The 12,263-nt window shown below is 32.6% G+C and overlaps 1 long non-coding RNA gene and 1 pseudogene across 1 annotated transcript; both read right to left on the reverse strand.

Annotated features, from left to right (window-relative positions):
• Positions 1-395: 395 nt before the first annotated feature.
• On the reverse strand, positions 396-2,794 carry LOC107017411 (annotated as a pseudogene).
• Positions 2,795-3,300: 506 nt separating this feature from the next.
• Positions 3,301-5,007, reverse strand: LOC114076840. The gene is made up of 2 exons (XR_003577888.1): positions 4,182-5,007; positions 3,301-3,930 (listed from the first exon to the last, which is right to left on the reverse strand). It is a non-coding gene; the product is annotated as an uncharacterized LOC114076840 (long non-coding RNA).
• Between the last annotated feature and the right edge of the window lie 7,256 nt (positions 5,008-12,263).

The following is a 12,263-nucleotide window of genomic DNA, read 5'->3' on the forward strand; positions in this document are numbered from 1 at the left end:
AAATGCCTTTGACGCAATGGTTCTTAGGAAACCCCTTAGTTTCTAATTTTCTCCAACTCTGTCTTGTGACATCATAACACAAACATATAGTATCCATCAACTGATCGACTATTTTGACATCCTAAAATTTCATAAATCCATTAACTGAACTTTAAAGTCTAATCAAATTAGCTAAATAATAATTACGCTGGATTTGTAACAAACTATTGATAAACGAAAACTAATGCTTTTATTCAAATACATCAAAAAGTAGCTAGGTAAGTACAATCTTTTGTTTGCATCACCAACAACATATTAGAGTTGAATCCTGCAATTTTCAAAAAAGAAGTATTTTAAGTTAAAAAGCTTTAAAGGGAAGAAAATTCACCGACAAAGATCAAACTGAATACCTGAAGGTGACGATCACTAATATCGTTTTCATTCTTGTAATGATTTTGTGTTCTAATTTAAAATCCATCCTTGAAAACCATGTTGGATAGTGAGTTGATAACATTATGTATATTATGGACAATCCAATAAAAAGTCCACAACCGTAACCCATGAGAACCACCTTCCAACTGATCATTAATGAATCATTCTTCTTGATCTAGCTCAACTGGAGTCGTCGTTTGTGCTACCTTATCAGCACCACCATAATCCTTTGACAGTGGAAATCCACATAACCATCATTCCCTTTGTATTAACTGTTCTCAAATGTATCAAATTGTTTTCCTTTGGGATGCATCCAACAAGATGATTGTGAGAGAGATTTAAGACTTCAAGTGATGTGAGGGATGCAAGTTGTTGTGAAATTTATCCGCTGATTTCGTTGGATGAGAGATCAAATGATTCAAGTATAGATAATTGGTACAGGGATGCTGGTATGTGACCCTCCAAGCGATTATGAGATAAGTTCAATGTACGAAGCCGAACGAGATCTCCAATAATACTTGGGATATGACCTTCGAATCTATTCCTTGAGAGATCGATAATTATCTTTGTAGTCAAAACTCGAGGAAGTTCAATATCTAGCCCCTTTGTTGTCACTATAAAGGAATCTGTGTAATAATGAGAACCTATATCAGCTACATGCTCTCACGTTTCATTGTTCTCACCATTTATTTTCATAGCTTCAAAATTCTTGAAAAGGCTCACTGGTAAATCTCTAGTAAATCCATTGGATGAGAGATCTATGGCTCGAATTTTAGCAAACAAGTTGACAGTCCTCGAATCTTTTATAAGTCCATGGAACTTATTTGATCTCAAGTCTAAAATATGCAACTCTGGTAGGGCTCCCAACCATTTAGGAAATGTGTCATTCAATTCATTGTTACCTAAATCAAGAACTTCCAAATATTTGCAATTGATCAGAGTTTGCGGGACTTTCCCCTCTAGCTTATTCCCGTCAAATTTAATGACTCTAAGTTGGTTCCCTATACTAAAAGTAATATTAATTGTCCCGCTAAGAATATTGTTGCTTAAATCCATAACGGAAAGTTCACTCATCTCACCCAAACATAGTGGGATTGTTCCCTCCAAATTATTGGAGCACAAATCTAGCACTTGTAGTGTTTTCAGATTGCAGACCGTTGAAGTGATCTGTCCACTGAGATTATTTCATGAAAGGAGAAGAAATCGCAGCAACTGGTGGTCTATGAGTGAAATTGGAATAGGACCTTCCAACTGATTTTGTTTCAAAACTACTTCAATTAATGTTTTAGACTTAAACTCGTGAAGTTTGAAATCCATTTGGATTTCGATCGCTAGAAATTCTATCACTCAGTTATGTGTTTATTGTGGGAATAAAATCTTGGCAGCAATTAATTTGGCAGCCATAATTGTTGAAATTACTAGCCATAAATGTTAAAATTGGTAGCCACCAATATGATAATTGGTAGCCACATTTGTGGAAGTAGGTAGTCAAAGTTTGGTAGAGTTTGACAGCCAATTTTTGTGGAAATTGGCTACCGCATTATGTCATTAATGATGTAATCAAGTGTTCAAAAAAACTTTATAAATAGAATAGTAATTGAACACTTGAAGACACACAAAAATAGAGAAGCAATAGAGAGTGGAGAAAGTAATCTACAAAATACTTCTTAGTTTTGTGAGAAAATAGTGTGCAAGTAATATTATTATTAGTTGTAAGAAATAAAAGATTGTTGAGTAGTAGTCTTTGACACTACCAAATTTTCATAAATATTATTGTATAAATTATTCGGGTATTATATTTACCCCATTTGAATATTTGGTGTCGTTGTTACTCTCTTTCTATTGCAATTTAGTTTGGACATTATTTTGGGTGTGATTATCATTTTGTTCAACAACGTGGTATCAGAGCCATGACAAATAATAGTCCATTGTCCTTCCAATACCCCCGCCTCACAAGACAAAATTATGAAAATGGTGTCTACGAATGAAAGTCATTCTTGGCTCTCAAGATGTTTAGGATATTGTAGACAAAAGGTATACAAAACCCGCAAATGAGGAAACTTTGTTAAAGACAAGAAAGAAAGATTAACAGGCTCTCACTCTTATCCATCAATGTTTGGATGATGACATGTTTGAAAAGGTGACTGATGCAACCACCTCGAAAGAAGTGTGGGAAAATTACCAAATTCTGTGTCCCAGAAGTTGATAAAGTAAGAAGATAAAACTTCAAACTCTAAGGGCTGACTTTGAAGTTTTTAAAATGAAAGAATCCGAATCCATTTTGGAATTCTGTTCAAGATTGATGGTTGTTGTAAATCAACTAAGAAGATACGGGGAGGCGTTGACTCCCAATTTTGACGTTCCTCGACATGAATTAATTAACGAACTTCTTAATTTCAAATGATTTAAAATGGTTAATTTCATAAATAAATAATAATAATAATAATTGTTTTATCAAAAAATATTATTTTTCGTTTTTGACTTTTTAGAGAGTCGCCACTTAATTATTTAAGAAAAGTCAAGAAAAAAACTTTCATTTTCGAAAGACTTAACAGAAAAATTAGTTGAAAATATTTAAAAAAGTTCGGAGATTCTTATTAACATCATAGGAAGGTTTTGAAAGAACCTAAGACGCTCCGCTTAATTACGACTATTCGACAACTAACTTAGTTTGACTAAAACCACTTATTCTTAATTTTTGAAAATTACTTAGAAGGGTAAAGAGTTAAAATGTTAACTTCTTATCTAAATGAGTTATTTGCAAAATTATTGGTTTTATAATGATAAGGCCTTTAAGGCGTTTGCGGGGAATTTGGAGTTTTCTTAACTTAAGACTGACGACAATCAAACAAGTAATTAAAAGCATGCAAAGAGGGAGAGAGAGAGAGGGAGAGAGACTTGGGTCCAAATCCGATTTTTCTGTCCGCCTAGACTAGAATTCGAACCCACCTGTTTTGGGTTTTTGACCAATTTTCTTTTTGGGTTTTGACTCATTTTGTACCTGTCCTAAACTAAACAAATAATCACATAAAATAAATAAAGTAAAGTAAAGACGACAAGGTCTTATGCCCGAAAATAAAAACAATACGAAATGAGAAAACATGAAAAAAATGGGTCTTCTAATCTATCTTCTCCGACTATCTTCAATTTTTATACTCTGGGACCCGTCCGTCGACCTCTATGGACTGCTTGACTCAAAATGAAGATAGAAAACATTTGCGTTTTTATGGACCTCTCGATATGCGTGAGGATGGATTCGTGGTGAACCCCGGGGAGATTTTACATGTCAAACATAAATAAAATCACGTTAGTCGATTTTCAACTTACATGTATATTTTAACTCAAAATGTGATCTAACCAAACCATGAGGAAAGTAGACACAATATGAACCCATGAAGCATAAAAGCATATAAGATAGCAGTTAATCCATGCATACGAATCAAATCAGTTTGGACGAGAAACTTGACGAAACCTTGACTAAACGCAAAATCATATACGAGCACATAATGAAAACGAGCCCTACAATATCAAAATATTCAAATAATAAGTAACCTTAGATTGAACAGGAAAGATTCAACTCAAACAAGCTTAACTAGATCAATAACATAACAAAATAATCTTATTGGCATGATGAGTAACATTCACCTATATTAAGATGCTGCAAACTACAACTCCATTTCAGTTGTGGAAATCAGCAAAATCAACAAACAGGATGATTACAAAAATCAAAATCAAAGACGAACACAAAAAGAACTTAGTGAGGGGGAAACCTTTCTTAGTGCAGTAAACTTGGAACCGAGCGAGCTGGAGAGGATGATTCCACCACCACAAAGTAGGAGGTCAACTGCCAACGAGTAACCTAGACGGCAACTCGAACTCGAACCAACTTAGCGGAAAAGGATGAGCAAACTAGAAGAATAAGATTCTAACCAAAACCCACTCTTCACTCCCTTTTCGGATGTATTTTGTATGATTTTGTATATTTTATCTGTATCTCCCTCTTAACTATATCTGTGAAAAACAAAGAAAACTTCCCTGCCTCTTGCTCAAAAGTTCGACCAAAAGCTCTTAAAGACAAAATTTCTGTTTTTCAAAAAAAATCCCCCCGAAACGTTTCTGCTCCAAGGGATTATTTATAGCACAATTTAGGGTTCTGAGGTAGGGGGAAGGCGGGGGAATTTTCGGAAAAAACCCAGGGGAAAATCGAGATTCTATGTCCCCTTTTGAATTTGAAATCCCTTTTCCCCATTTGGATCAACAATACTTTCTGATAAAACTGACCTTAATCGGAATAGGAAAAGCGAATGGACGCTCGAGATCGATCTCTATGTCCTTGGCACGACGTGACTCCATCCTGTGATGCAGGGCGGTTTCGCGTGTCCTTCCAGCCTGCTGAAGTCGTACAAGAACAGGGGAGAAATAGGACAGAATCTGCAGGTGTCTGCCGTTGATGCGCTGGGGGCCTTAATTTGGAGTTTTCGCTCGCAAGTAAGAAGAAGGGAACAAAACGTATCGCTACGCGCTTCACGCAGGGAAAAGAAAAAGAAAAATAAAAGGGCCGGGAATCAAATGTTGGGTTCCTTTGTAAAAAAAAAAGTGGGTTGGGATGGCCTAAACTTGTATTTAAGATAGGTTGAGGATAAGCGAACGAATTTTGGACGAGATTGCGTTTAACTAAGCCCAAATCCATTCCAAAGGTAGCTGAATTAGATTCGATCAACTAAACTCGTCAAGATTGAGATAAAACAAATTAATACGAATCAAGCAATGAGCTTCTTAACTTTGACGAAAAATAAAATAATTAACTTAAATATAAACGTAAATAATTTGCGATATAAGCTTATACAATTAAAATAATCAAACAAACAAAATATTTTTTTGAGCTGATTTTGGATATTCAACGCGTAATTATGTAAAACATGCATTAGTTAACAAGTCATAAAAAGCAAAATTTCAATTAATATAACTTGCAGGCTATATTTTGAAATTTACAAACCTAATTATTTTAAAATTATTTGACTTTGAAGAAACTCGAGGATTAATCTTGACGTGAAGGGTCAAAATTGAGTGTCAACAACAACAACAACAACAACAACAACAACAACAATAATAATAATAATAACAATAATAATAATAATAATAATATAAAAATAATTGACTTTATCATTTTCCAATTCCTTTCCTAAACCAACCAGCCCATATACCCCAACTTCCTAAGCCCAATTCCCTCTCCCATCCTAGCAAATCGACCCCATTAGCCCAATTCTCCAGCCCATACCCTTTTTAACCCGACCCACATCTGCTCTCTTTTTCCAAAGAAAAGCAGAAACGACTCTAGCAAAAAGCGCAACGCCAGTGCGCGTAACCCGTCGCTCCCAACTCCAGTTGACGCGTGAAAGAGCAGCAAAGATACATAGTGTTCCTCACACTCGACAGATGCAACGCGACAAACGCAAAAGCTAATCCCGTGTTGATTGCGTCTTCTCCAACGTCCCCGTGACAGAAAACGCGTCCCCTTCTTCAGGTTCGTACGATAGCAGAGGCACGCGAGAATCGTCCTTGAGACGACGAGATTGCTCCACTTCGCCTTCGAAGGACGGGAGGTTGATCTTGGTCGTCCACTCCCCTTTTCCTCTTCCGGGTCAAATTTCCAGAAAAAGTGTGTTTTCCCTCTTTGGTGAAAGTTTTTTTTTTGAATTTTGAAGGGAATTCGAAATGGATCCGGGTTTTTGAATCCGATTTTGCCCTACCTTTCAAAAATCGTGACCTAATTTTCCAGCTATAAATCTTCTCTTTCTCCTTTGATGAAGAGAGAAGAGAAATTTTTTTTGGCTTTTTCTTGGGAATATTCTGTGGGTAGACTTTCTGTTAGAAGATCCTCAGAGCAAAGGCAGTGGTAAAGGTAATAGTTGTAGGCTATACGAAAAAAATAATATAAAATACAGTCAAAGAAATAGGGGAAAGATTTTTCTCTTCTTCTTCCCTCTTTAGAGATTTTGGGTTTTTTGTTTCGTTTCGAATATCTTGGCTGCCGCTTGTGTTTATTATTTGACGGCGGGCATTCGTGTTCGGTATTCTTGTGGTGAAGCGTCCTCTACTCGTTTCAGCCCAGTCTCGCTGCACTTAGCAAGGTAAAAACCATTTCTGCTCACACTACCTATTTTCTTAAGGTGTGGATCGTGCATTACTTGAAAGTTGTTGAGTTTGTGGTTCTCTCTGTCCATTTGAGGTTCATTTGAGCGTGATTTGAGCTGTGCTGTCTCTTTTCCGGGGTATTGTCTAATGTATATGGGAGTAGTATGTGTTTTTATCTGGTTGTTTTAAGCACAAGTCCCTTTTCCCCTTAATTTTATGCTTTCTCAAAGATCTTTTTTTCTTTCCAAGTTGTCTACTACTCTTTTTTTTTTTTTTAATTTTCTCTTTTAATTAACTGTGTTTTGGGTTCCGAAATTTAAGTATCGAGGTTGTGGTGATGAGTAATGACAGCCACTGTAATTTTCAATAGTCTACGACAGGTACAAAATAAAAAGGGTCGAAATATCGATCCAGACGGACAGAAATTCGGCCCAACATCTTTTTCTCCCTCTTTTTACTTTATCGTTTATCTGCTTGACATTATTTATTGTTAGTTTTAGGGTTAAAAAAATTCAAACCCCCTGCAAAAGCGTCACTTTAGTTTTAACGAATTAATCAAATCAAGTAAATAACTTAAATTAAATTTTACAAATTGAAATTCACTTAAATAGAAAAACTAGTACTTCAATTTCAAAGGACTCTATATATTTCATTATTTCAAAATAAGTTAGACCGTTTTTAGCCAAATAAGTTAGTTGTCAGATAATCGCAATTTAGCGAATATTTTAGGTGCCGTAAAAAATTAATTTTATTATATCACTCTTTAAATATAATAAATATAATATCTGAAATAATAAAGATAATTAAAAATTAATTGAAAAATTATTTATTAATTTTATAAAGTGAATTAAATATTTTTGAACATTTTAAAATAATATAATGAATAATTACATTAATTTATTTTCACCATTCAATAATAGACTATTATTTGACGGAAAAAGTAATACAGTGGGGAAGAACTTACACACACTTGTCGTTGCATCTAATCAATTAATGCTCGATAAGGTGTCACCAAACGATGAGTATTGCCTTCTTCAATACCCAAATTGTTTTTATTAATGTCACACCAAAAGTCATCCTACCAAAAATATCAATTCATCATTAATGTTGTACCATCATACTGTTTTTTTTAGAAAACACATAAAAATTTTACGGATTTGACAGCAAAATTTATTTTAGTGTTTTCACTTCACTGGTAATTATTTACCCAATCTCTTTTCAAATGATTTAATATCATCCTACAATTTTAATACTACTCTCACATCGGCAAGTGCAATACACACACTCCAAGTCATTGATCCGTCATGGCCACATAGTACATTATTTAAATTTGAATTTTTTTTTTTTTTTTGTTTCTTCTTATTTATCACAAATTTAGTAAGAATTGTTTTAGAAAAAAATTAACGCTTGTTCCTCAATTGTCACAATCCTCATTGATAAAAACAACAACTCAGTCACAATTGCAATTGAACAAACTCAGTCACATTAGTCCAAGATCTCAAATCTATTCTCACAATTTCACAAAAACACATTCAATTATGAAGACATTATCAAAACAATATATAATGAATGAAAATTTAATTTGAGATGAAGAAATTGTATATTTTTCATTAACAAAAACTTCATGTTCATCACATTCAAACTCTGTCATAAATAATAATTTAGAAGCAAAAATAAATTATTGACTTTTTTTATCTTTTCCGTGTTCATCACACCCTCTTACTTCTTAAAAGAAAATGAAGGTTGGGATGGGGGTGTTTCAAAGAAAGAGAAAGAAGCTGCAAAGTTTTTCGAAGAAGAAAAGAAAGAGGCGAGGCAAGTGGTGATTGAGGTGGCTAGTCCGAAGAAAAAGAGAAAGGGTCGCGATGGGGGTCCAAAGAGGGGATATAGAGTGGGGATGGGGGTTTTAGAAAATGAAAAAAGGTGTGTGTGTGTAGAGCCCGGGGGGGAGGGGGTCAACAAGAAGAAAGAAGTGGTGCGAATGAGGTTGAGAACTTGGGGGTGGTGGGGTGTAAGGAAGATGAAGGACTGGTGGTACGAAGAACTTGGGGGTGGTGGGGTGTAAAGAAGATGAAGGAAAGAAAGATTATTGGTTAAAAAAAATAGGGCCCAGTTAGTTTTTTCTGCGCACAGTGAGTTTTTTGACTTGCCACAGTAGCTATTCAGGTGTATTTAAATTCACTTGAAAGGTATTTAAACACCTATATAGTTTAAGTGTTAAAGTAAGATTTGTTATCAAATTTAGGGAGATTTTTTTGTATTAGAGAAGATTATAAGGTGGTAAATAGAACATAGGCTAAAAAGAATAGAATTTTAGGTAACTAAAATATTAAGATTTTCCTAGATATTAAATCATGCTTTGTAATTTGCACCATAATAATAACAATAATAATAATAATAATAATAATAATTCATTAATTGCTATGATAAAATACTTCATTTGTTTATTTTTATTTGTTACTATTTGATTTGGGACACTTATTAAAAAAATGATTATTGATATAGTTATTTTGTTAAAGTATTTTTATTGAATAATATTTAATATTATGTCTTGAAAAATGATTTAAAAAATAAATATTTAATACTAAAGATAAAATATACAAAAAATGTCTTTTTATATATCAAAAATAACAAATAAAAATGAGTGCAGAGAGTAATTTTTCTGCTAAGATAAGATGAATTAAAAGTATAGTTAAATACCATTTAAATATATGTATTGGGATATTAGGTACTTTATTTTTGATCAGAAGCTCGTTTGGCTTTGAATTATTGAACATGAAGTCTTTTTTGGTAGGAAGAGTTTTGTAAAGTGAATTTATAGGCATAATATATTAATATGTCATTTAATTTCATTTTAGTTGATATTTTTGTCAATTAACTTTTTATGTGCATAAGTAAACACTCATAGATGTCAATTGAAACAAATTTAATTTAAAAAACACATTTATGTATTATGTCAAATTTATATTAATCGAGCCTCAAAACATTAATCAGTTGCCATTTGAGATATAAAAAAAAAAACAAAAAGTAATAAGTCATTGCTCCAGATGTTTATATAGTATTAGAGCAAAATCCATCTCATACAATATCAGACCTCTAAATTAAAAACTGTCCACACACCAAATCCCCAATTAACACCTTGCGTGAAACGTGAAATGTTAAAGAATGAAACATTCCTATATTGATGATTAATGAAATAAGTAATCTCATTATAAGACTTGATCATTTACCCTTTAAGCTAGCTTCTGAAGTCAAATTAGGTTTGAATCCTTTATCTAGCTACCGTTCAATATATTCATGAAATTTCTTTTTGATTGACCTAGTACACACTCGGGCCAATCTACTACACACTAAAAATGATCCTTTTGAATTTCATTTAAATTCCTACAAAAATAGCAAGTAGTTGACCGTTCGATCGAATCCGTCCCTATAAGTCATACCCTAAGTAATTAATATGTTCGTATATTTTTCCATTGAACATGTAGGTTTATCATTGGAATCACTAATTGGAGCAATAGCAGCTGGAAATGTGATATTGTGAAACCTTCAGATCAGGCTCCAGCATCTTCATCAGTATTAGCCAAAATAATTCCCAATTATTTGGATAACAAAGCTATTAGAGTCATTGAAGGTGATTATTAAGTTCGTGACAAATTGTTGCAACAAAAATGGGACAAGATTTTCTTTACAGGTTTGAACTTAAATTTACAACATTTATTTTCCTTTTTATATGTCTTGCACAAGATACACTATATTACGAGAAAAACACCTTTAATGTTAATAAATAGACATATTAATAAAGAGTATTAAAGTCTTTATCGAATTAGTTAAGTGTCATTAGATTCAATATCGCTAAAGACTTTAGGGACATATACAAATAGTGTTAATTGCCGTTAAAAATACATAATTAGCAACAATTAAGTTATTGTCATTCATTAAGTACCGTTAAATATCATTTTTTATATAGCAATGTTGATTTTACCTAACTATTTGTCTGGATATGTTTTGAGACATTCCTTCAAGTTTTTCTTGAAAATAATCATCTTTAATTTAAATTTTCACAAAAACTAAAATATTTTTTATTTTCTTTATTAAACTTATTTCCATTGAAAGTACAACACTATAAGTAAAAACAAAGAGAACATAATCTTATAATTAAATAAGACAATATTTGACAACAATTATAAATTGATACTAAGATATTGTATAAACAATACATTTAATGAGCTAATGATCTTGATTAGGGTCCCTAACAACACCAGAGACCTACAATTATTTCCTCCTTTTTTTTAAAGGACTAGTATTATTAAAACCAAGGTTCTTACTTCTTAATTCCTAGTTAATATCTAAAACTTCCTTATATTTGTATTAGACAACAATAAGCTAGTTTGACCAAAAATATTGTGTCTATACTAAACTTGTCTCTAACAAAACCCTTAAAATGAACTTATTTTATGCAGTCGGAGCATAATCATAATCTCCATCATCATCTCCTTCTACCGATGCTGCAGGAACATAGTCATAATCTCGATCATCGTCATCTCCTTCCAAGGATGTTGCAGGAGCATAGTCGTAATCTCCATCATCATCACCATCTCTCTCTAAAAATGCTGCTGGAGCATAATCATAATCACCATCATCATCTCCATCCAAACACGACCTTCTAATCTTCTCGAACCCAATAATCTTGAAAATGGTAGACATCCTATTACTTTAGTGAAATATTGAATTATGAGCTAGATATGAGATGTTTATACTTGTAGCTCTTTTGATAAGATGTGAAGATTAATGGTATGATAGGTTAAGTAACAAAATGCTTATGTATAGGAAAGAGCCAAATGTGCTCTTATTTGGGCACGTTAGGAAGTGTGTCTTTGACATGAAAAATGTGCATAGCCATATGCTTGGCCCCAAAATTAACTTTACATGTCATAGTATTTAATTTGTATACATAATAATGAGGGTTAAAAGGTTACATATTCTCCATATATTTTGGTGGGGATAAAATATTCACTATCTTGAATGAGCCAAAAACAAATTTAATGTGTGCATGACACGTGGAAGTGTGTTTAATCTACCTGGACGCTTACTTGGCATGCCACATAGACTTAAAATACATGCAAAAATGTCGACATTTTTTCCATGCATGATTATATTTATGTCTTTACATTTGTTTGGAATATGATCCAAAATTGAAATCAGGATACTCATAAGGTTTATTCTTAGCTTTTGGGAAAAAAGAAATACTCCACAGCTATTTATTCACAATTCATCTTAAGAAATTGATTTCATAAATACTCATTCAACTATATGTTAAAATAAATTAGTACAAAATTATTTGTTTATAGCAGAAAAGTCACTCATCTTTTGATATTTCAATCACAAGATCTTTAATCAATTAATTATCAATATGTACAACATTAAAATTTATTTCAAACAAAATGGCTATATATATATGTAATGTATCGATATGTATATGTACTCCCTCCGTTCATAATTAACTGTCATGATTTCCTTTTTAGAGTCAAACTATAGGAAAATTGACCAACATTTTACTATGTATTTTTTCATCATACTGATATGCAAAGAAATTGCAATTTTTAGTACTTTTCGTATAGTTTTTCAATATCTAAGTTTTTTTAAAAAAAGATATTGAATTAACATAATCTAACTTTAAAAATTAGTCAAATTGACTTTCAAAAAACGCAACATGACAA

This window comes from Solanum pennellii, chromosome 1 (genome assembly GCF_001406875.1).
Source record: "Solanum pennellii chromosome 1, SPENNV200".
Classification (NCBI taxonomy): Eukaryota; Viridiplantae; Streptophyta; class Magnoliopsida; order Solanales; family Solanaceae; genus Solanum; species Solanum pennellii.